The following is a 25,508-nucleotide window of genomic DNA, read 5'->3' as shown; positions in this document are numbered from 1 at the left end:
CTGGAGGAAAGAGAGGTTGCCAGGGAGGGTCACCTCATCTTTGCAGATGAGCCCCACAAAGAGCCCTTGAACATACCAGGAGTTCAGAGAATCCAGTTTCAAAAATCACACCTTTGATATGTTAGAGAAGGAAGAAAGACAGCTAATAAAAATGAATACAGGAAAGATATGTTATATATTTTACACTTTCCATTTTGGTTGTTGCGTTCCTTTATCTTTTATTATGTCTTTGAGAGCCTCCTGACTTAGGACATGTTGACTTAAAAAAACTAAAATAAAATAGGAAAACCATCATGGGTAGGAAGAATCCTTAAAATTACAAACCAGAATTCTTCTCATGTTGTTTTTGATTCTACTCACCTTCCAAAGGGTGAAATTGTCTTCTCTGAATAAGACCAACTTGGATTAAATTGGAAAATACTGAAACTCTTTTGAAATCCTATTGTACATGAAGCCCTATAAATAAAACTTTTATGATTACTGACCCAAAATTTGGAAAAACCAAAAAAGAGAGAGCAGGACTATATGATTTTCAGTTTAAAGGCTCTGAATATGGTGTCTATTACAAACATGGATTATAAAGAACCAGAGAAAAATGGCTGTATACACTTAAAATTGTGCTCAATGTCTAAAGGTTTTTTGCTTTAAACTTGAAAAATCTTTGTTACATAGAAAAATCAATAAAATAAAATAATTGTGTCAAGAAAATTCAATTTGGAAAATACTTACACAGAGTCACATTTAGTTTATTTTATAGTAAATAGATAAAATAATAAGTGGGCAGACTTTATCCTGGAATCTGGTTTAAAAAGTAGCACTTCAATAACTCAAATAGTTCATTATTAGCATCATCTGCAATGCCAAAGATTTTAGATGTCAAATATTTGAGAAGAGTTCCAAATAACCATAACATCCCAAGATAACCTACAAAAGAAAAATAAACAACAAAAAAAATCTTGATATGTCCATTCCATAGATGTAGCCTAGAAAGAAAATAATAAACGCTTTAATGAAAAACCTCTATAGTCTGAGAAAATGTAAAAAGGCACCTTAAATCAATATAAAGAGTATTCCTCCAAAATTAAGAGGCAGTAACTAAAAATAAAAATATACAAACTTGGTATTGTCAAGTTAATAGACTTTGTAGATTTATAGAGCAATTGCAGTTAGATTCTCCTTTCTCTGACAGTTTCTTACCCATGAGTGCACAGACCTGAAACATGGATAAGAAGCAATAAAACTAAATTCTTTAACTACTTACCCAATATTACATCTTCCCTTGCTTCATGAAAAGGGCAATTTGACACACTAAAATTGAGCCTTAATATGTTAGAAAACTTTAGATCCCCTGTATTGCATAGATCATTTCTTTAAATGTAAAACATAAAACCACTGGCAGATTTTAGAGAAGGAAAATTTATGCATGCGGCATCATCATGTAGTTTTCATATTCACTGATATCCGCTAATAATTATTAACTCAAAACTGCAAAATAGATTTTAATAGAGCAACAAAAGGCTTTTCTGTCAAATCTTAAGTCTCCCCACTCCCTGGCTGGAAAACTGAATTCCAAGCTTGGGACTGGGTCCACCACATAGCGATTGCACAGAGCAGCTTTTCCAAAACCACAGATGACCACACCGAGCCTTTTTAAAAAGTTTAGTGAGAGGGGGACTTGCCTGCAGACCCTTCCAGACGGATTGGTTTCACAGGCCCCATCTGCGGTTGGAGGTCTACCTACTCTGATCGCTGTGTCACTAGCAAAGAGAAAATGCTGCCAAATTTAGCAAGAACACACCATTCATTCTTAGATACAAACTGACTTTTTAAACATGTTAAAATGCAAAGGACATGCATATTAAAATAGATGAAATATGGCGGTTATTTCGTCATTTTTCTCATCGTGATACTTTAGGAAGACGGTGCTTCTGCGGCTGAGCAATCCTTCAGCCCGGGAAGGGGTCGGCCGTTCTTCTCCACATATCACTGGTGAGAGCAAGCCGACTACAGCGGAGGTGCGCTCCTTCCTCGTTTCCCTTTACCCGGGGAAAGGCCTATCATCGCGAGAGTTCCGTATTCCCGGGAACTTCCGCCAGTTCTCAGATCACGCGAGATCACAAAGGGAGCAACAGCTTGGGGCACGCCATGCGGCAGTGACGCAAGTAAGATGGCGGCGGCGACTTAAGTGAGTCCGTTGCTCAGGCTCTCGTAATTGAGCTCTCGAGAGTCCGTCGTTCCCGCAGGCCGCCTGTCGGCTGGCGGGAGCTGGTCGCTGGCCCGGCTGCGGGCGGAGGGCTTCCCAGAGGCGCGGCGGCTGCCACCCGGGCCGTGTGAACCCTGGCCGCCCTTCCTCTAGAGTGGGGCGGGGGAGTGCGCTGGCAGCACCCGCCCGAGAATACCAGGTAAAAGTTTTTATTTATGTTAATTTATATTCAATTTATGAAAACTAATTTGTATAGATATTGCTGTTCTAATTATAATGCATTAAGATTTAAAAAGATAGTAGGTATTAAGAAAATTGTGAGCAATCGCTCACATATTCTAAGTGACTGAAGGTACTTAGGTCTATTGGGTTGCTAGTTCAGCTCTTCCTTATGGGTCTTATCAGTTTGCATGCGTTTTTCTAAGTTGATAAAAACTTCCCAAAGAGGAGTTAACCTTTCCTTTCAAAGCATAGGAGGGTTATCAGGTCATAATAAATCTCGCTGGAGACCTTAATGTACATCAGACAAAATTCTAAATACTTAGAATGTACTAATTCATTATTTCTCACAAGATATTACATAGGAAATAGTCATAATTGTTATTCACATTGGTAGATGAGAAACTTTAGGCAAAGAGAGGGTAATGAACTTGACAGATTCTGTCAGTTAATAAAACTTGCCACTCATGGTCGTCGGCGAGGGGGGGTGGTCTCAGGATCAAGGGTTATAAGGTTAAATAATAGGTAGGTCTTATTGTTCCCACCACACAGAGTGGAAATGAGAGCATAGAAAGGCCACCTCACCTCAAGACTGTAACCTTGGCGTTCGTGTTTTCTCCTATAGCTTTCCTTCTGGTGACATACAAGACCCTAGTCTTCCTCTTTCAACCATACTCACACTCAGCTCTGTTGATAATTACATTTATAGTATTGTGCTTTGCATTTCTAAACCTATACACTCAACTTTATTAAATATTCTGTACTCATTAATCATGAATTGCCCAGTTTCTACCCTCTTTATCTCCTGATAATCTGTGCTCTTGAAATTAATTCCCAGAGTTTGCTCCTTATAGTTAGTTCATATTAGTGAGGCCATAGAATATTTGTTCTATTATTTCTGACTTATTTCATTCAACATAATGTCATCAAGGTTCATCCACATTGTTGCATGCATGATGACTTGATTCCTTCTTACTACTGTGCAATATTCCATCATTTGTATATATCAGTTTGTTTATCCACTCATCTGTTTCTGGAGATTTGGGCTGTTTTCATCTATTGACAATTGTGAATAATGCTATTATAAACATTGGTGTGCAAATGTCTATTCGTGTCTTGCTTTTAATTCTTCCAAGTATATACCTAATAACGAGCTTGCTCGATCCTGTGACAACTTATACTTAGCTTTTTGAGGAATCATCAAACTGTCTTTCAGAGTGGCTGCACCATTTTACATTCCCACAAACAGTGAATAACTGTACCTGTTTCTCCATATGCTTTCTAGCACTTGTAGTTTTCTGGTTATTTTGGTAATGGCCATTCTGTATGTGTGAAATGGTGTTTCACTGTGGTTTTGATACATGTTCTAGTTTGCTAATGCTGCCAGAATGCAGAACACCAGAGATGGATTGGCTTTTATAAGAGGGGGTTTATTTGTTTACACAGTTACAGTCTTAAGGCCATAAAGTGTCCAAGGTAACACATCAGCAATCGGGTACCTTCACTGGAGGATGGCCAATGGCGTCCGGAAAACCTCTGTTAGCTGGGAAGGCGTGTGGCTGGCATCTGCTCCAAAGTTCTGGTTTCAAAATGGCTTTCTCCCAGGACTTTCCTCTCTAGGGTGCAGTTCCCCAAAAATGTCATTCTCAGTTGCTCTTGGCGCATCTGTCCTCTCTTAGCTTCTCCAGAGCAAAAGTCTGCTCTCAACCACCGTCTTCAAACTGTCTCTCATCTGCAGCTACTCTCAGCTTCTGTGCATTCTTCAAAGCATCCCCCTTGGCTGTAGGAAGCTTGCTCCTTCTGTCTGAACTTATACAGTGCTCTAGTAAACTAATCAAGGCCCATGCTGAATGGGTGGGACCACACCTCCATGGAAATTATCCAATCAGACTTATCACTCACAGTTGGATGTGGTTCATTTCCGTGGAAACTACGTAATCCAAAGGTTCCAACTTAATCCCCACTAATATATCTGCCCCCACAAGATTGCATCTAAGAACATGGCTTTTTCTGGGGGACATAATATATACAAACTGGTACAGTGTGCATTTTCCTGACAACTAGTTATGTTGAGCATTTTTTTCATAAACTTTTTAGCATTTGTATTTCATGTTTGGATAAGTGTCTTTCCATGTGTTTTGGCTATTTTATCCCTGCAAATTGTATCAAGATCTATTCATTTACCATATATTCCATCCAAAGTATACAATCATTGTATCACAGTATAATCACTTAGTTGTGCAATCATCATCCCATTTAGTTTTCAACCATTTTCATTGCCCCCAAATGAAAACTAATAGACATAAAAAAAGAAAACCCATTTGTATTTCGTCTTGGAAAAATGTTTATCCGTGTCTTTTGCCCATTTTTTAAGTAGGTTGTTTGTCTTTTTGTTGTTGAGTTTTAGGATTTCTTTATATATTCTGGATATTAAGCCCTTATCAGATAAGTAGTTTCTGAATATTTTCTCCCATTGAGTAGGCTGCCTTTTTACTTTCTTGACAAAGTCCTTTGATATCTTCTTTCATTGCGTTTGGTTTGGGTGTAATGTCCAGGAAACCACCTCCTACTGCATGATCTTTAAGATAGTTCTTTTATGGTTATATGGTCCCAGCTCTGTTGTTTTATGTCTTTGATCCATGTTGAGTTAATTTCTGTGTAACGAATGAGATAGGGATTGTCTTTCATTCTTTTTGATAATGGCTATCTAGTTCTCCCAGTAGCATTTGTTGAAGAGGCTGTTCTGTCCCAGTGAGTGGACTTTGCTGCCTAATCAGAAATCAGTTGGCTGGAGATGATAGGGTCTTTGCTGAACTTTTGACTTGATTCCATTGGCCAGTATATCTCTCCTTAGGCAATACCTTGCTGTTTTGACTACTGTTGCTTTTTAATATGTTTTAAAGCCAGGAAGTATGAGACCTCCAATTTATTTTTCTTTTTCAAGATGTTTTTAGCTGTTCAGGGCACCTTGCTTTTCCAAATAAATTTGATTATTGGTTTTCTAGGTCTGCAAAGCCAGTTGTTGGGGTTTGGATTGATGTTGTGTTGGCTCTGTAGATCAATTTGGGTAGAATTGACATCTCAATGACATTTATTTAACCTTCCACTCCATGAACACGGAATGTCTTTCCATTCATTTACGTCGTCTTTGGTTTTTTTCCACAATGTTTTGTAGTTTTCTGTGTGCAAGTCCTTTTTGTCCTTGCTTGAGTTTATTCCTAGATACTTGAATCTTTTAGTTGCTTTTGTAAATGGAATTTTTTCCTTCATTACCTCCTTAGATAGCTCATTTAGAATTTATAGAAACACCATTGATTATTGCGTGTTGATCTTGTATCTTGCCATGTTGCTGAACTTATTTATCAGCTGAAGTTGCTTTCTTCTGTTTTTTTTTTCCCAGAATTTTCTAACTACAGGATCCTGTCATCTGCAAAGAGCAAGTGTTTGACTTCTTCCTTTCCAATTTGGATGCCTTTTGTTTCTTTTTCTTGGCTAATTGCTCCAGCTGGAATTTCCAGCACAATGTTGAATAACAATAGTGAGAATGGGCTTCCTTTTCTTGTTCCAGATCTTAGAGAGAAGACTGTCAATCTATTCCCATTGAGTGTAATGTTAGCTGTGGGTTTTTCATATATGCCTTTTATCATGTTGAGGAAATTTCCTTTAGTTCCTATCTTTCCAGGTGTTTTTATCTAGAAAGGATGTTTGATTTATCAAATATGTTTTCTGCATTGAGATGATTCTGTCATTTTTCCTTTTCAATTTGTTAATGTGGTATATTTTATTAATTGATTTTCTTGTATTGAACTTTCCTTGCATACCTGGGGAAAAAACCACTTTATCATAGGGTAGCATTCTTTTACTGTGCTAGTGGATTCAACTTGTGTTTTGTTGAGGAGTTTTGCGTCTATATTCATTAGAGAGATTGGTTTGAAGTTTTCTTTTCTTGTAGTATTTTTGTCTGGGTTTGGTAGTATGATGATGTTGGTTTCATAGAATGACATATAGCAGTCCTTCCTTAATTTTTTGGAAGACTTTGAGCAGGACTGGTATCCTTACTGGAATACTTATTAGAGTTCACCTGTGAAGTCATCTGGTCCTGGGCTTTTCTTTGCTGGGAGATTTTTGATTACTGATTCAATATCTTTTTTTGTGATTGGTGTTTTGATGTCTTCTGTTTCTTTTGTCAGTGTATGTTGTCCATGTGTTTCTAGGAAGTTGTCCACTTCATCTAAGTTCTCTAGTTTGTTGGCATACAGTAGCTCATAGTATCCTCTTGTGATCTCTTTTATTTCTGTGGGGTCAGTTGTAACATCATCCCTCCCATTTCTTATTGTATTTATTTGCATCCTCTTTTTTTGTCAGTCTAGCTAAGGGTCCATCATTTTTATTCATTTTCTTTAGCAATCAACTCCTGGCTTTGTTGATTCTCTGTTGTTTTTTATTCAGTTTTATTGAGATATTCACATGTCATATAATCATCTGTGCTGTACAACCAACTGTTCATGGAACCATCATATCGTTGTGCATTCATCACCCCAATCTATTTTTTGAACATTTTCTTTATACCAGAAAAAGTAAAAATAAGAATAAAAAATTAAAGTAAAAAAGAACTCCCAAATCATCCCCCACCCTATTTTTTTTTATTTTTGTTTGTTTTTGTTTTTTAAAGTATCAAAAAACTAAAAAGCAAACAATAAAAAACATTTAAAACAAAACAAAAACAAAGCAATAAGAAAACACAAACAACCTAAAATAATTACATTGCTTCCCACCATGTTTTTCATTTAGTTTTTGTCCCCATTTTTTTACTCATCTGTCCATACACTGGATAAAGGGAATGTGATCCATGAGGCTTTCACAGTCACACTGTCACTGCTTGTAAGCTACATTGTTATACAATCATCTTCAAGAGTCAATGCAACTGGATTGCAGTTTGATAGTTTCAGGTATTTATTTCTAGGTATTCCAGGACATTAAAACTGAAAAAGGGTTATCTTTATAGTGCCTAACAGTGCCCACCTGAGTGACCGCTCAACTCAATTTGGAATCTTGGAGCCACTGAAACTTTATTTTGTTTCATTTCACATCCCCCTTTTGGTCAAGAAGATGTAGGGTCAGACAACAACACCACTAGCAAGAATCTCATATCCCTCCCTTACATCCTCCTCTCATACACATTTAGCTTTGGTATACTGCGTTTGTTATATTTAATGGAAGCATATTACAATGTGCATAGACTCCAGTTTCCTTTGGTTATATTTTTCCCCCCATATGTTCCTCTTTTCAACACTCTGCATGGTTGACATTCATTTGTTCTCCCATATGCAAGAACATTTTTATATTTGTACATTTAGTCACAATCATTGACTACTCCAATTTTTCCAAAGTTAAGCAGTCCCAGTCCTTATCTTCTGTCTTTACCTCAGGTGACATACATGTCCCTAACCCACCTCTTTCCGTTTTACTCATGGAAATCTTTGTTCAGTGTACTTACAATATTATGCTACCATCACACAGTGTTATGCTATCTATTTCTGGATCTATACAGTCAATCCTGCTGAACATTATGTGTCCTTCAACATCAAATGCCCCATCTCTACCCTCTTTCTATCTGCTGATAACCTGTGTTAGCTTTTAAATCTCAAATTTGCTCATAAATGTTAGTTCATGTTAGCGAGACTGTAGAGTACTTATCCTTTTGTTTCTGGCTAACTTCGCTCAACATAATGCCCTCAAGGTTCATCCACATTATTATATGTTCCATGTCTTTCTTCTGTCTTATAGCTGTGTAATATTCCATCATGTGTATGTACCAAGGTTTTTTATCCACTCATTTGTTGATGGACATTTGGGCTGTTTCCATCTCTTAGTTATCATGAATAATGCCGTAGTAAACATTGCTTTACAAATGTCCATTCATGTTAACTTTCAGTTCCTCTGAATATATACCTAACGGTGGAATAGCTGAGGAACCATCACAGTGTTTTCCAGAGTGGTTGCACAATTCTGCATTCCCACCAACAGTGAATAAGTGTGACTCTTTCTCCACATCCTCTCCAGCACTTGTAATTTACTGTTTTATGGCTAATGTCCATTCTGCTAGGTGTGAGATGATATCTCATTGTGGTTTTGATTTACATTTCCCTAATAGCCAGTGAAGTTGAGCATTTCTAATATGCTTTTGAGCCATTTGTATTTCCTCTTCAGAAAAGTGTCCATGTCTTTTGCCCATTTTTAAATTGGGTTATTTGTCTTTCTGTTGTTGAGTTGTTCAACTGCTTTATATATTCTGAATATCAAACTGTTATCTGATATGTGGTTTCCAAATATTATCTCCCATTTCATAGGCTGCCTTTTTACCTTTCTGACAAAGTGCTTTGATGTTCAAAAGTGTTTAATTTTGAGGAGATACCATTTGTCTATTTGTTCTTTGGTTGCTCGCTCTTTGAGTGTAAGGTCTGGGAAACCACCTCCTATCACAAGATCTTTAAGAAATACCCCTACATTTTCTTCTAAGGGTCTTATGGTGTTAGCACCGATGTTTAGGTCTTTTATCCATTTTGAGTTAATTTTTGTATAAGGAGTTTGATAGGAGTCATCTTCATTCTTTTGGAAATGTATGTGCACTGCCCCAAAGACCATTTATTGAAGAGGTTGCTCTGTCCCAGTTGATTTGCCTTGACTGCCTCAGATCAATTGTCTGTAGTGTGGAGTTTCTATTTCTGAACACTAAATTCAATTTCATTGGTCAATATATCTGTCCTTATGCCAGTACCGTGCTGTTTTTTGAGCACTGTAGCTTTGTAATATGCTTCAAAGTCAAATAGTGTGAGACCTCCCATTTCATTCCTCTTTCTCAAGATATTTTTGGTTATTCAGGGCAACTTGCCCTTCCAAATAAATTTGTTTATTGTTTTTTCTATTTCTGTAAAATAAGTTGTTGCAATTTTAACTGGTATTGCATTTAATATATAAATCAGTTTAGGTGGAATTGACATCTTAATTATATTTAATCTTCCAATTCATGAACATGGTATTTTTTTCCATTTTTTTAGGTCCTGTTCGATTTATTTTAGCAGTTGCTTGTAGTTTTCACTATATAGGTCTTTTGTGGTCTTTTTGTGGTTTATGTTTGTCATATATATTTTTCCCCCTCTCTATTAATATCCTTTATTGTACCCATACCGAATCTCTTTAGTACTGAACCTTTCTCCAAGTCTCTCTGTCCTTTCTTTGTTTCTCTGTCTGTAGGGCTCCCTTTAGTATCTCCAGGAGGGCAGGTCTCTTGTTAGCAAATTCTGTCATCATTTGTTTGTCTGTGAAAAATTTAAGCTCTCCCTCAAATTTGAAGGAGAGCTTTGCTGGATAAAGTATTCTTGGTTGGAAATTTTTCTCACTCAGAATTTTAAATATATCATGCCACTGCCTTCTCGCCTCCATAGTTGCTGCTGAGTAGTGACTACTTAGTCTTATGCTGTTTCCTTTGTATGTGGTGAATTGCTTTTTTCTTGCTGCTTTCAGAACTTGCTCCTTCTCTTCTGTGTTTGACAGTGTGATCAGAATATGTCTCAGAGTGGGTTTATTTGGATTTATTCTATTTGGAGTTTGCTGGGCATTTATGATTTGTGTATTTATGTTGTTTAGAAGGTTTGGGAAGTTTTCCCCAACAATTTCTTTGAATAGTCTTCCTAGACCTTTACCCTTTTCTTCCCCTTCTGGAACACCAATGAGTCTTATATTCGGACGTTTTATATTATCTATCATATCCCTGAGGTCCATTTCGATTTTTTCACTTTTTTTCCCCATTCTTTCTTCTATGCTTTCATTTTACATTGTGTCATCTTCCGGGTCACTGATTCGTTGTTCAGCTTTCTCTAGTCTGGTACTATGAGTGGCCAGAATCTTTTTAATTTGGTCAACAGTTTCTTTAATTTCCATAAGATCATCTGTTTTTTTATTTAGTCTTGCAATGTCTTCTTTATGCTCTTCTAGGGTCTTCTTGATATCCTTTGTATCCCATACTATGGTCTCATTGTTCATCTTTAGTTCTTTGAGTAGCTGCTCTAGGTGTGTCTCTTGTAATCTTTTGATTTGGGTGCTTGGGCTTGGGTTATCCATATCATCTGGTTTTTTCATTTGCTTTATAATTTTCTGTTGTTTTTGGCCTCTTGGCATTTGCTTAACTTGATAGGTTTCTTTTAGGATTTGTAGACCAATTGAAGTCCTTATCTCTAATTTATCAGATCTACAGCTTCGTGGAGTACACTTTCTCTAACTAACCAGCAGGTGGTGTCCATGAGCCACCTGTTCTCCACAAGCCAGTTCTCCCCTGCTTTGCCTTTGTGGTGAGTGGGGGAGTGAGTCTTGTGGGGTCCAATTGGTGTACCAAGCTTGTGTGTGTAGTTGGTGTTGCCCGCCCTGTATATGGGGCGTGTTTCTGAGTGGTCAGGAAGGGGAGGTGGCTCTAACAATCAAATCTCCATGGAGATCCTGGAGTTTTAAAGCTGCTGCAATAGTCTGATCCTTCAGTTCAGTCCTGTCACAGTTTGTCTCTGCCACTGACCCACAAGTCCTTGGTATTGGCGTATGGCTCCTGAGACTTGCGAGTGGGTCCCTATTCCAGGCTGGGCACCCCCAGTCCTCTGTTAAGGGATGACTGTGCTATGTCACAGGTGAGTGCCGTCCCCCCAGGGCGGTTCTGGGCTGCTGGGCTGTGTAGGGACTCTCCCAGTCTGCTGAAATGATGGCTGAATGGGGCTTTGTTAATTCACACTGCTCCACCTTCCCAACTCTGGGACAATCAGCTGAGGTTGCAGGGAAGGCTAATGTCCATTCCCAGTTTTGTGGAGTGTGCCTGTTATTTGAAGCACTTCAGTCACACTGGGTTGTCTGGGGCAGCTCTGGGCTATGGGGCTGGCAATGGGCAGGAGTGTTTCCTGTTCACCAGGATGATGGCTGTGAGCAGACACCCCCCTTTTCTTGGGAAGTTGTGGTGTTTAGTGAATTTTCTCAGCCACTGGATTATTACCTTTTGTCTCAGAGCTCTCTTAGTTCTGCTCTTGTCTTGACCTGTCCGAATTGCAAGTCTTTGAAGCTTTCTGTATTGGGCTTCTTAGAGTAATTGTTTTAGAAAAGGAAAAAAGGATTAAAAAAAAAAAAAAAAAAGGGCCCTCCTCACAGATCTAATGGGTTATTGAAATGCTAAGAGACAAAGCAATTTGGGCCATTAAGGAAAGGTCCACAGGGCAGAGAGATCAGCTTTTCTTTGGGATTTGCATATGAGCCTGAGGGCCTGAGCTCTGCCCTTCCCCTTTCTATGTTCACCAGAACTCCAAAAATCCTCTGCTTTTATTTTGGAGTTTTTCGTGCTGTTTTTTTTCTATGCCTGTCTCCTCTCTGCTGGGCTGGCTGCTCTCAGATTCTCTGGTGTCTGGTCTCAGTCTGTCTATGGTTGGAGTTTGGATCAGTAGAATGAGTTTCCGATAAGGGCTGCCACTGCAGTTCTCCCTTCTCCTTCCCGGAGCTGACAGCCCCTCCTCCCAGGGGACTGAGCCTGGCAGGGAGGGGTGCGGGTCCCCTGGCCACAAAACTTACAGATTTCGCTGATCTCAGCAGTTCCACGTTTTCATGAGTGTTGTATGAAGTATGCCCAAAGTCAGATTGCTCTGTGGTGTCCAGTCCACGCAGTTCCTGGCTTTCTACCTACTTTCCTGGAGGAGTAACTAAAACATACAGCTCACCAGTCTGCCATCTTGCCCTGCCTCAGGCCACATTCTTTTAACCCATCCATGTGGGTTCTGACCTATTATGGGTAGGACCTTCTGGTTCAGTTGAGATGTGACCCAGCCCTTTCAAGATGGGTCTTAATCCCCTCACTTGAGTCCTTTATGAGAGGATAAAAGACAAGAAAAGCCCAAAGAAACTTAAGAGAGGAAACACCCAGAAAGCTAAAAGAGGACCCACAGAAACTCAGAGAACCAGAATCTGAAAGCAGTGAAACCTGGGCACAAAGGACCAGCAGACATCAGCCATGTGCCTTCCCCTGTGACCCAGGTGTCCCACATGCTAGCAGCCTTTCTTCAGAGTACAGGTATCATCCTGTAGGTGCCTTAATTGGGACATTTTCACAGCCTAAGACCTGTAGATTGTAAGTTAATAAATTCCCCTTTTTCCCATTGTAAAAGCAAAACGATTTCTGGTATGTTGCATTCCTGCAGCTTTCGGAAACCATAACAAATTTTGTTGGAGAAGTGGGGGGCTGCAAGATGGAAATACCAAGAATGCTGGAATGGCTTTATAAAGGATAAGGGGAAGATTCTAGGAGAACTGGAAGGTGCATCATAGAAAAGACCTAGATTGCTTTGAAGAGACTGTTGGTAGAAGTAGGGACTCTAAAGATACTTCTGATGAGGCCTTAGACAGAAATGATGACTGTGTCATTGCCAACAGGAAGAAAGGTGATCCTTGTTTTAAAGTGGCAGAGAATTTGGCAAAATTGAATTTTGGTGTCATATGCAAGACAAAATTTGAAAATGATGAACTTGGATATTTGGCTGAGGAAATTTCCATTCTAAATGTGGAAAATGCACCCTGGCTTCTCCTTGCAACTTAGAGTAAAATGTGAGAGGAAAGGGATAATCTGAGAACTGAAATCTTGGGAATAAAACTGAAAACTGATAGTTTGGAAAGTTTTGAGCTTTTGAAAAGTGAGTCCCCAGAGAATAGTGCCCCATGTGAGATTTAACCAAACCTGGAACCAGTCAGCCATTTCAGTTTATATCAGGGTTGGAGATGAAGTTATCCAGAAAGGATTTGTGGAGAGTCCTATTGTGTGATGGTTGGGACCCTGTGTAATGCGTGCAAAACCAACGAATTTTCTGTGAGATCTGTATGAATGGAACCACTGCTGGTCTGGACTGAAAGGGAGAGAAAAGGGACAGATTGAAGGAAAAATAACCTCAAAGGCAGAACCACAGGAACTGAGGTCTGAAGTCGAGCCAGGAGAGCAGACTCACCCATGCACATGGAAAGAGAGAGTTTGCAGAAGGCAGGCCTTCCTCCCTGTTATTTAGGAGAGTGCTGCTGCCACAGGCCTCACAGAGGGTGAGCACATTCCCTGAGATTGGGGACAGTCTGGTCACCACCTCAGTGTTTTGAGGGGGCTGAGCCTGTGCCCTGGAGGTGACAGAGATTTTGGCTGCTACCCAGATGCTTGAGGAGGGTGGGGCTGAGAACATAGCAGAGTGTTGCTACCTTGACTTTGGTAACCATGAAAATATTACAGATTTATCAATCACAATAGGAGAACTTGCTGAATCTACTGCTAGAGCTACAGCTACACAGCAAAAGTCATTAGATTTATTAGGTCAATTTGATTTAAGACAATAGCATTGCTTGCTTGACTACTTACTAGCTGAACAGGGAGGCATTTTGCCATTGCCAATACCACCTCTTGTACCTGGGAATACACCTGGGGAAGTTGAGACACAATTACATTAAATAAAGTCTTCCTCAAGGCCATTTTTAAATCTCTTTGATTTCAACTGGCTTCAAACATTAGACTTGTGCTTAAGAGCATGATAAGAGATAGGCATTTGGGCATTTTATTAGTCATAGTACTTATTATAGTCTCCCTTGTGCAGTGTTTTCCCTCCACATTATTACATGGGTGCATGTAGCTGCTTGTGAACCAGCAACTGCTTTCTTCATGTCTGGAACAAAAAAAGAGATGAACAAGGAAAAACTGACATCATCATGATCACCTATGAGCGCAACGTTAAAACAACTTGCAATTAATACACCCAAGACCTTAGACCTTAATGGAGATTCATGCTGAACAGCAAAAATTTTGATCACAGCTGTCAATGGCTAAGAGCCAGATCAAAATGGGGGTAATTGTTAAATATATTACATTAGGCTTGAGATGGAGTCCCTCATGCTAAGCCCTGTGTAAGCAAACTGAAGCTTACCTAAGTTCCTATGTCTTGTAAGTGCCTGTTCTCCCAGTACCTGAAACCTGAGACACAAATCATAACCTCCTGTTTTTTTTTTTCTGTAGCTTAGTTCCTCTAACTCTAAGCTAAGCCAAGAAAACTTTCCTGTACTAACCAATGTTATTTTTTTAAGACATCCTTATGCTGCCTGCATACACCTTGGTCTTCATCTTTAGACTGCCCCTGTTTTATGGATTGGATGCTGCCTGTTTTGGTTTGCTAAGGCTTCCAGAATGCAATATACCAGAAGTGGATTGGCTTTTACAGTGGGGGTTTGTTAACTCAAAATTTACAGTTCTAAGGCCATGAAAATGTCCTAAAGACATCAACAGGATGATACGTGGATTCTGAAGAAAGGATACCTCTGTTACATGGGAAGTACATGGCAATGTCTGCTGGTTCTTCTCCCAGGGGTTCTGGTTTCAGTGACTCTCTCAACTCCTTCAGGGGCTTTTTCTCTCTAAGCTTTCTCCAAACTTATCTGGATGTTTCTCTGTTTCTGTCTGGGTTCTATGGACAGTTTCTGTCTTTTATCCTCATAAAGGACTCCAGTAAAAAGGGTTAAGACCCACCTTGAATTGGGTGGGTCACTTCTCAATCAAAACAACCTAATCAAAGGTCCTGCCCACAGTAGGTCTGCATCCACAATTTACTTCTATTTTTAATGGAAACAAGTCTTCATTTCATTTGAAATTGTTTTTTTTTTTTTTTTTCCTTCGTTTTTTCTAAGCAGTTACTTTCATGGTAAGTTACTTACCCTAACACATAGATGATAAACTTTCTGCAAAAGATGTCTTGATGAAGGAAACAGAATGTTCTCAAATGAGACAAAGAAGGTAGACACCCTGTAAGGGGAAAAGCTGATGGTAAACCAAGGGCCTGGAACACTAAAACATGCTTTGCCTGATACCTAACACTGTTTAAAAGGCCCTTCTCAGAATATCAGGCTATGGGTTCTTGCCTAAAAGGAAGCAGCTATTGACAGATATGTGGTCTTGTTCTGTTACTCACACCAAAGGCCCACTGGATAAAAGCAGGTTAATATTGCTTTAATGGTGGCGGATTAGATATTTGGCTTGTTCATTAGACATAAATGAATCTGCTTTTTTGAGAGCAGCTTTTGATACACAGTGTCACAAATCCAATATAAGATGTGCAGAATACATACATTAGTGGATGAAAGATGCTAGTATGTATGAGAAAGTCATGGAAATATACAGTATTGGAATTGTGAACTCTCTGGGTAATTTCCGTTTTTTTTTCTGAGAATGTAGGTGAGGGGAATAGTCCAGTGAGAAGTTACAGATTGATTATAAAAGTGCTAAGGGGTTAGGCAGGAGACCAAGTGCTTTTTGGCCAGACATTTACTAGCTATTAAGGCAATTTAGTGCCCAGGCAAATACCTTATCAAAGCCTCCTTGAATAAGAAGATACCCTGGCAGAACAGTGTGACTCCAGCCAACGTAATGCTTTTTATACACCCTTTATTATGAATACTATCATTTGGCCTTAGTAATTGAGGGTCTGTGATATTGGGAACACAAATAAGGAGTTGGTGGAAATTTATTTGTGTTGTGAGTCTTTCTTACAGCCATGGTCTTAAACCTGAAAGTGAATGTGCTTATTTATTATTTTTTTATTTTTTGGCTCAACAGGAGATTATTGGCTCATGGTTTTGAGACTAGGGGAAGTCCAAAATCAAGGTGTCTTCAAGGCTTTTTCCCAGAAGACTGACTTTCTGCATTCTGAGACTGGCTGCTGGAGATCCCTTGTCCTTGGCTTTCTGTCACATGGACACACATGGTGTTTTCTTTCTCTTCTGTGTTCTGTTAATGTCCAACTTCTGGCTGCTCCCTGGCTTCTATTTCTATGTCCAATGTCCTTTGCTTATAAGGACTTGGCCATATTATGTAAGGCCCATCATTCACTTTGTATATTCCTTGACTATTAAGATCTACAAAGGTCTTATTTACAAATTTGGTTCATACAGGACCAGGGATTGGAACTTGAACTTGCTTGGTGTGGAAGACATGGTTCAGTCTCCCCAAAATGTTTTTCTGTGTCAGTCAGATTAAAAGTCCAAGTCCTCTACCCACATACAGAACTCCATGTAATTGTGCCCCTCTTTGTGTGTTATTACATCATCTCTTACTACCTTTCTCCTAACTCTGCTCCAGCCACACTTGCTTAGTATTTTTTTTGTGTTCCAGGCAGAGTCTCACTGAGGGCATTTGCACTGACTGTCCCTCCCTCCTTTCTGCTGTGCCTGTTCCTTTAAGTCTTTGATGAGTTGTCACCTTCTCGCTGCGGCTTACCCTGACTTCTCCATTTCAAACTGAAATCCCCCACCCCATCCCTGCACTCCCAGTCTACCTTATTCTGGTCTCTTCCTCCAGACCAGAACTTACTCATTCCAGAATGTTGCAATGCTATCACCTTCACACCATCCATTACTAGAGATTTCCCTTCACCCCAAACGGGAACCCTACAGTGATTTCTTAACTCCCCATTGCCCCTTCCCCCATTTCTCATAACCCATACTCTACTTTTCATCTCTATGGTCGTATTCTCTGATACTTTCTTTGTGTTTACCCTGGGGCTTAACTTTAACCTCTTAATTCTATAACAATCTCGTTTTTCTTTGATACCAACTTAACTTCAATAGGAGATGTAAACTATGTTCCTATACTCCTCCATTCCCCCACCTTTATGTAGTTCTTGTCAAAAATTACATATTTTACATTGAGTCCAAGACCACTGATTTGTCATTACAGTTTATGTATTTTAGATCCTGTAGGAAGTAAATAGTGGAGTTCCAAATCAAAAATACAGTAATATTGGTATTTATATTTACCATGTGATCTTTACTGGAAATCTTTATTTCTTAATGTGGTTTCAGTCAATTGTTTAGTGTCTCTTCCTTTCAGCCCGCTCAGTTCCCTTTAGCATTTCTCATAGGACTGATCTACCGGTGATGAAGTCCCTCAGCTTTTGATTATCTGGGAATGTTTTCATCTCCCCCTCATTTTTTTTTTTTTTTTTTTTTTCATGTATCTACAATTTATTCAATTAAAAAAAACTCAAATAATACCCTTTCTAGGAAACTCTTCAATCATGTGGTCAAAATCAACTCATCCCTTATCAGTGCTCCCAGTTTTCTGTCTTGATGTCTGAAAGCTCCTCAGGAGTTTTTTGTCATGTCTAGGTCCATCACATTCTTTGGTGGATGTAGCTGCACAAATCTTTCAACCCAGCTTCTTAGGCAGCCATGTACTGGTAGGTGCTCTGCTCAGACACAAGATCCAGAATATTTGAATGCCATGTTGAGACCCTCTTGATGGTATTCTTTAACTTGCCATATGTCTTCCTCTTCTTTCTGTATCCAGACTTAGTTTAACCAAGGTGTTCAGACTGAATGTCCTTGGGCATCTGTTTTAGTTTTCTATTGATGTCTGGACAAGCTTGACTGGATTCTTTGTTCATGGGCTCACAAGGTACAAATAAAAATGTCCATTGGACTGAGCTCTTGGCTTGAAGCTCTGGGGAAGAATCATTCAAGCTCCTTCAAATTGTTGGCAGAATCAAGTTCCTTGCAGTTGTAGGTCTGTGGACTCTGTTACCTTGCTGGCTGTAAGCCAAGAGTTGCTCTAAGGTCCTTTCCACATGCCTGCCTCTCCCTCCATCTTCAAAACCAGCAACGGCTCATCAAATTTTTCTTGCACTTCAATTTCTCTGATTTCCCCTTCTGCTACCTGCCAGAGGAAACCGTATGCTTTGAAAGGGCTTCTGTGATTACCTTAGATCTACCAGGAGAATCTCCCAACTTAAAAATTAACTTATTGGAGCAGTGTGAAGAGGCGAGAATGACCCCTGGACTGACCAAAAGCCGGTGTGCCGCCGCACCCTCAGGTCCAGTGCCTATGTCCCACCGCGGCCACCACCATGCCCAAGACAAAGGCTGAAGGGGATACTATAGAGATGAAGCCAAGGTACAAGATGAACCACAGAGAAGATTTGCAAGGTTATCTGCTAAACCTGCTCCTCCAAAGCCAGAACCCAAGTTTAAAAAGGCCCCTGCAAAGAAGGGAGAGAAAGTACCCAAAGGGAAAAGGGAGAAAGCTGATACTGGCAAGGACGGAAATAACTTTACAGGAAATGGAGATGCCAAAACAGACCAGGCACAGAAAGCTGAAGGTACTGGAGATGCCAAGTGAAGCGTGTGTATTTTTTTTTTTTTTTTTTTTAATCATCATTTTATTGAGATATATTCACATACCACGCAGTCATACAAAACAAATGGTACTTTCGATTGTTTACAGTACCATTACATAGTTGTACATTCATCACCTAAATCAATCCCTGACACCTTCATTAGCACACACACAAAAATAACAAGAATAATAATTAGAGTGAAAAAGAGCAATTGAAGTAAAAAAGAACACTAGGTACCTTTGTCTGTTTGTTTGCTTCCCCTACCTTTCTACACATCGATCCATAAACTAGACAAAGTGGAGTTTGGTCCTTATGGCATTCCCAATCCCACTGTCACCCCTCATAAGCTACATTTTTATACAACTGTCTTCGAGATTCATGGGTTCTGGGTTGTAGTTTAATAGTTTCAGGTATCCACCACCAGCTACCCCAATTCTTTAGAACCTAAAAAAGGTTGTCTAAAGTGTGCGTAAGAGTGCCCACCAGAGTGATCTCTCGGCTCGTTTTGGAATCTCTCTGCCACTGAAGCTTATTTCATTTCCTTTCACATCCCCCTTTTGGTCAAGAAGATGTTCTCCATCCCACGATGCCGGGTCTACATTCCTCCCCGGGAGTCATATTCCACGTTACCAGGGAGATTCACTTCCCTGGGTGTCTGATCCCACGTAGGGGGGAGGGCAGTGATTTCACCTTTCAAGTTGGCTTAGCCAGAGAGAGAGGGCCACATCTGAGCAACAAAGAGGCATTCAGGAGGAGACTCTTAGGCACAAATACAGGGAGGCCTAGCCTCTCCTTTGCAGCAACCGTCTTCCCAAGGGTAAAACTTATGGTAGAGGGCTCAACCCATCAAACCACCAGTCCCCTATGTCTGTGGTCATGTTAGCAACCATGGAGGTGGGGTAGGCGAATACCCCTGCATTCTCCACAGGCTCCTCAAGGGGGCACTACATCTTTTTTTTTTTTTTTTTTTTTCCTTGTTTGTCTTTTTTCTTTTCTTTTTTTTTTTTTTTAACTTTCCCTTCTTTTTTCAAATCAACTATATGAAAAAAAAAGTTAAAAAGAAAACAAACATACAATAAAAGAACATTTCAAAGAGACCATAACAAGGGAGTAAGAAAAAGACAACTAACCTAAGATAACTGCTTAACTTCCAACATGTTCCTACTTTACCCCAAGAAAGTTACATACTATAGCAACATTTCAGTGAACTTGTTCCTACTACATCCATCAGAAATTAACAGACCATAGTCATTTCTGGGCATCCCCAGAACGTTAAATAGCTTATCTGTTCTTCTTGGATTATTGTTCCCCCTTCCTTAATTGCTCTCTACTGCTAGTTCCCCTGCATTCTACATTATAAACCATTTGTTTTACATTTTTCAAAGTTCACATTAGTGGTAGCATATAATATTTCTCTTTTTGTGCCTGGCTTATTTCGCTCAGCATTATGTCTTCAAGGTTCATCCATGTTGTCATATGTTTCACCAGATCGTTCCTTCTTACTGCCGCGTAGTATTCCATCGTGTGTATATACCACATTTTATTTATCCACTCATCTGTTGATGGACATTTGGGTTGTTTCCATCTCTTGGCAATTGTGAATAATGCTGCTATGAACATTGGCGTGCAGATATCTGTTCGTGTCACTGCTTTCCGATCTTCCGGGTATATCCCGAGAAGTGCAATCGCTGGATCGAATGGTAGCTCTATCTCTAGTTTTCTAAGGAACTGCCAGACTGACTTCCAGAGTGGCTGAACCATTATACAGTCCCACCAACAATGAATAAGAGTTCCAATTTCTCCACATCCCCTCCAGCATTTGTAGTTTCCTGTTTGTTTAATGGCAGCCATTCTAACCGGTGTTAGATGGTATCTCATTGTGGTCTTAATTTGCATCTCTCTAATAGCTAGTGAAGCTGAACATTTTTTCATGTGTTTCTTGGCCATTTGTATTTCCTCTTCAGAGAACTGTCTTTTCATATCTTTTGCCCATTTTATAATTGGGCTGTCTGTACTATTGTCATTGAGTTGTAGGATTTCTTTGTATATGCAAGATATCAGTCTTTTGTCAGATACATGGTTTCCAAAAATTTTTTCCCATTGAGTTGGCTGCCTCTTTACCTTTTTGAGAAATTCCTTTGAGGTGCAGAAACTTCTAAGCTTGAGGAGTTCCCATTTATCTATTTTCTCTTTTGTTGCTTGTGCTTTGGGTGTAAAGTCTAGGAAGTGGCCTCCTAATACAAGGTCTTGAAGATGTTTTCCTACATTATCTTCTAGGAGTTTAATGGTACTTTCTTTTATATTGAGATCTTTGGTCCATTTTGAGTTAATTTTTGTGTAGGGGGTGAGGTAGGGGTCCTCTTTCATTCTTTTGGATATGGATATCCAACTCTCCCAGCCCCATTTGTTGAAAAGACCATTATGGCTCAGTTCGGTGACTTTGGGGGCCTTATCAAAGATCAGTCGGCCATAGATCTGAGGGTCTATCTCTGAATTCTCAATTCGATTCCATTGATCTATATGTCTATCTTTGTGCCAGTACCATGCTGTTTTGGCAACTGTGGCTTTATAATAAGCTTCAAAGTCAGGGAGTGTAAGTCCTCCCACTTCGTTTTTCTTTTTTAAAGTGTCTTTAGCAATTCGAGGCATCTTCCCTTTCCAAATAAATTTGATAACTAGCTTTTCCAAGTCTGCAAAGTAGGTTGTTGGAATTTTGATTGGGATTGCATTGAATCTGTAGATGAGTTTGGGTAGAATTGACATCTTAATGACATTTAGCCTTCCTATCCATGAACATGGAATATTTTTCCATCTTTTAAGGTCCCCTTCTATTTCTTTTAGTAGAGTTATGTAGTTTTCTTTGTATAGGTCTTTTACATCTTTGGTTAAGTTTATTCCTAGGTAGTTGATTTTTTTAGTTGCTATTGAAAATGGTATCTTTTTCTTGAGTGTCTCTTCAGTTTGTTCATTTCTAGCATATAGAAACATTACTGACTTATGTGCATTAATCTTGTATCCCGCTACTTTGCTAAATTTGTTTATTAGCTCTAGTAGGTGTATCGTTGATTTCTCAGGGTTTTCTAGATATAAGATCATATCATCTGCAAACAATGACAGTTTTACTTCTTCTTTTCCAATTTGGATGCCTTTTATTTCTTTGTCTTGCCGGATTGCCCTGGCTAGCACTTCCAGCACAATGTTGAATAACAGTGGTGACAGCGGGCATCCTTGTCTTGTTCCTGATCTTAGAGGGAAGGCTTTCAGTCTCTCACCATTGAGTACTATGCTGGCTGTGGGTTTTTCATATATGCTCTTTATCATGTTGAGGAAGTTTCCTTCAATTCCTACCTTTTGAAGTGTTTTTATCAAAAAGGGATGTTGGATTTTGTCAAATGCTTTTTCAGCATCTATTGAGATGATCAATTGATTTTTCCCTTTCGAGTTTTTAATGTGTTGTAATACATTGATTGTTTTTCTTATGTTGAACCATCCTTGCATGCCTGGAATGAACCCCACTTGGTCATGGTGTATGATTTTTTTAATGTGTCTTTGGATTCGATTTGCAAGTATTTTGTTGAGGATTTTTGCATCTATATTCATTAGGGAGATTGGCCGGTAGTTTTCCTTTTTTGTAGCATCTTTGCCTGGTTTTGGTATTAGATTGATGTTAGCTTCATAAAATGAGTTAGGTAGTGTTCCATTTTTTTCAATGTTTTGAAAGAGTTTGAGTAAGATTGGTGTCAGTTCTTTCTGGAAAGTTTGGTAGAATTCCCCTGTGAAGCCATCTGGCCCTGGGCATTTATTTGTGGGAAGATTTTTGATGACTGATTGGATCTCTTTGCTTGTGATGGGTTGGTTGAGGTCTTCTATTTCTTCTCTGGTCAGTCTAGGTTGTTCATATGTTTCCAGGAAATTGTCCATTTCTTCTACATTATCCAGTTTGTTGCCATACAGTTGTTCATAATATCCTCTTATAATTTTTTTAATTTCTTCAGGATCTGCAGTTATGTCACCTTTTTCATTCATTATTTTGTTTATATGGGTCTTCTCTCTTTTTGATTTTGTCAGTCTAGCTAGGGGCTTGTCAATCTTGTTGATCTTCTCAAAGAACCAACTTTTGGTGATATTTATCCTTTCTATTGTTTTTTTGTTCTCTATGTCATTTATTTCTGCTTTAATCCTTGTTATTTCTTTTCTTGTACTTGGTTTAGGATTGGTTTGCTGTTCATTTTCTAGCTTCTTCAGTTGATCCATTAGTTCTTTGATTTTGGCTCTTTCTTCCTTTTTAATATATGTGTTTAGTGCTATAAATTTCCCCCTTAGCACTGCTTTTGCTGCATCCCATAGATTTTGGTATGTTGTGTTCTCATTTTCATTCGTCTCTATATATTTAGCAATTTCTCTTGCTATTTCTTCTTTAACCCACTGATTGTTTAGGAGTGTGTTGTTTAACCTCCAGGTATTTGTGAATTTTCTAAGTCTCTGATGGTTATTGACTTCTAATTGTATTCCATTGTGGTCAGAGAATGTGCTTTGAATAATTTCAATCTTTTTAAATTTATTGAGGCTTGTTTTATGTCCCAGCATATGATCTATTCTGGAGAAAGTTCCGTGAGCACTAGAAAAGTATGTGTATCCTGTTGATTTGGGATGTAATGTCCTGTAGATGTCTGTTAAATCTAATTCATTTATCAGATTGTTTAGGTTTTCAATTTCCTTATTGGTCTTCTGTCTGGTTGATCTATCTATAGGAGAGAGTGATGTGTTGAAGTCTCCCACAATTATTGTGGAAACATCAATTGCTTCCTTTAGTTTTGCCAATGTTTCTCTCATGTATTTTGTGGCACCTTGATTGGGTGCATAGACATTTACGATTGTTATTTCTTCTTGCTGAATTGCCCCTTTTATTAGTATGTAGTGGCCTTCTTTGTCTCTCAAAACATCCCTGCATTTGAAGTCTATTTTATCTGAGATTAATATTGCTACACCTGCTTTCTTTTGGCTGTAGCTTGCATGAAATATTTTTTTCCATCCTTTCACTTTCAGTTTCTTTGTGTCCCTGTGTCTAAGATGAGTCTCTTGTATGCAACATATTGATGGTTCATTTTTTTTGATCCATTCTGCGAATCTATATCTTTTAATTGGGGAGTTTAATCCATTTACATTCAACGTTAAAACCGTGAAGGCATTTCTTGAATCGGCCATCTTATCCTTTGGATTATGTTTGCCATATTTTTCCCTCTCTCTATTAATATCCTTTATTGTACCCATACCGAATCTATTTAGTACTGAACCTTTCTCCAAGTCTCTCTGTCCTGTCTTTGTTTCTCTGTCTGTAGGGCTCCCTTTAGTATCTCCAGTAGGGCAGGTCTCTTGTTAGCAAATTCTCTCAGCATTTGTTTGTCTGTGAAAAATTTAAGCTCTCCCTCAAATTTGAAGGAGAGCTTTGCTGGATAAAGTATTCTTGGCTGGAAATTCCTCTCACTCAGAATTTTAAATATATCGTGCCACTGCCTTCTCGCCTCCATGGTGGCTGCTGAGTAGTCACTACTTAGTCTTATGCTGTTTCCTTTGTATGTGGTGAATTGCTTTTCTCTTGCTGCTTTCAGAACTTGCTCCTTCTCTTCTATGTTTGACAGTGTGATCAGTATATGTCTCGGAGTGGGTTTTTTTGGATTTATTCTATTTGGAGTTCGCTGAGCATTTATGATTTGTGTATTTATGTTGTTTAGAAGATTTGGGAAGTTTTCCCCAACAATTTCTTTGAATACTCTTCCTAGACCTTTACCCTTTTCTTCCCCTTCTGGGACACCAATGAGTCTTATATTCGGACGTTTCATATTATCTATCATATCCCTGAGGTCCATTTCGAGTTTTTCAATTTTTTTCCCCATTCTTTCTTTTATGTTTTCATTTTCCATTCTGTCATCTTCCAGGTCACTGATTCGTTGTTCAACTTCCTCTAGTCTTGTACTATGAGTGTCCAGAATCTTTTTAATTTGGTCAACAGTTTCTTTAATTTCCATAAGATCATCCATTTTTTTATTTAGTCTTGCAATGTCTTCTTTATGCTCTTCTAGGGTCTTCTTGATTTCCTTCATATCCCGTACTAGGGTCTCATTGTTCATCTTTAGTTCTTTGAGTAGCTGCTCTAGGTGTGTCTCTTCTGGTCTTTTGATTTGGGTGCTTGGGCTTGGGTTATCCATATCGTCTGGTTTTTTCATATGCTTTATAATTTTCTGTTGTTTTTGGCCTCGTGGCATTTGCTGACCTTGATAGGGTTCTTTTAGGGTTTGTAGACCAGTTGAAGTCCTTATCTCTAATTTATCAGATCTACAGCTTCGTGGAGTACACTTTCTCTAACTAACCAGCAGGTGGCGTCCACGAGCCACCTGTTCTCCACAAGCCAGATCTCCCCTGCGTAGCCTTTTTGGTGAGTGGGGGAGTGAGTCTTGTGGGGCCCAATTGGTGTCCCAAGCTTGCGTGTGTAGTTGGTGTTGCCTGTCCTGTATGTGGGGCGTGTTTCTGGGCAGTCGGGGAGGGGGGGTGGCCCTAACAATCAAATCTCCCTGATGATCCTAGAGTTTTAAAGCTACTGCAATAGTCTAATCCTTCAGTTCAGTCCTGCCACAGTTTGTCTCTGCCACTGACCCACAAGTCTTTGGTATTGGCGTATGGCTCCTGAGACTTGCAAGTGGGCCCCTCTTCCAGGCTGTGCACCCCGGGTCCTCTGTTGAGGGATGACTGTGCTATGTCACAGGTGAGTGCCGTCCCCCCAGGGCAGTTATGGGCTGCTGGGCTGTGTTGGGAGGCTCCCAGTCTGCTCAAATGATGGCTGAATGGGGCTTTGTTAATTCACACTGCTCCCCCTTCCCAGC

The 25,508-nt window shown here is 39.3% G+C and overlaps 1 protein-coding gene across 3 annotated transcripts in view; it reads left to right on the top strand.

Moving 5' to 3' along the window:
- Positions 1-2,159: 2,159 nt before the first annotated feature.
- LOC119524545 (zinc finger protein 596-like) overlaps positions 2,160-25,508 on the top strand; it is a 48,322-nt gene continuing 24,973 nt past the window's right edge. For all 3 annotated transcript variants that reach the window (XM_037823233.1, XM_037823232.1, XM_037823231.1), the window contains exon 1: positions 2,160-2,402. The gene's annotated coding sequence lies outside the window, so the exon portion shown is untranslated. The remainder of the gene's footprint in view (positions 2,403-25,508) is intronic.

This window comes from Choloepus didactylus, assembly GCF_015220235.1.
Source record: "Choloepus didactylus isolate mChoDid1 chromosome 11 unlocalized genomic scaffold, mChoDid1.pri SUPER_11_unloc2, whole genome shotgun sequence".
Taxonomy (NCBI): domain Eukaryota; kingdom Metazoa; phylum Chordata; class Mammalia; order Pilosa; family Megalonychidae; genus Choloepus; species Choloepus didactylus.
This window is presented reverse-complemented; position numbering and strand designations above follow the sequence as displayed.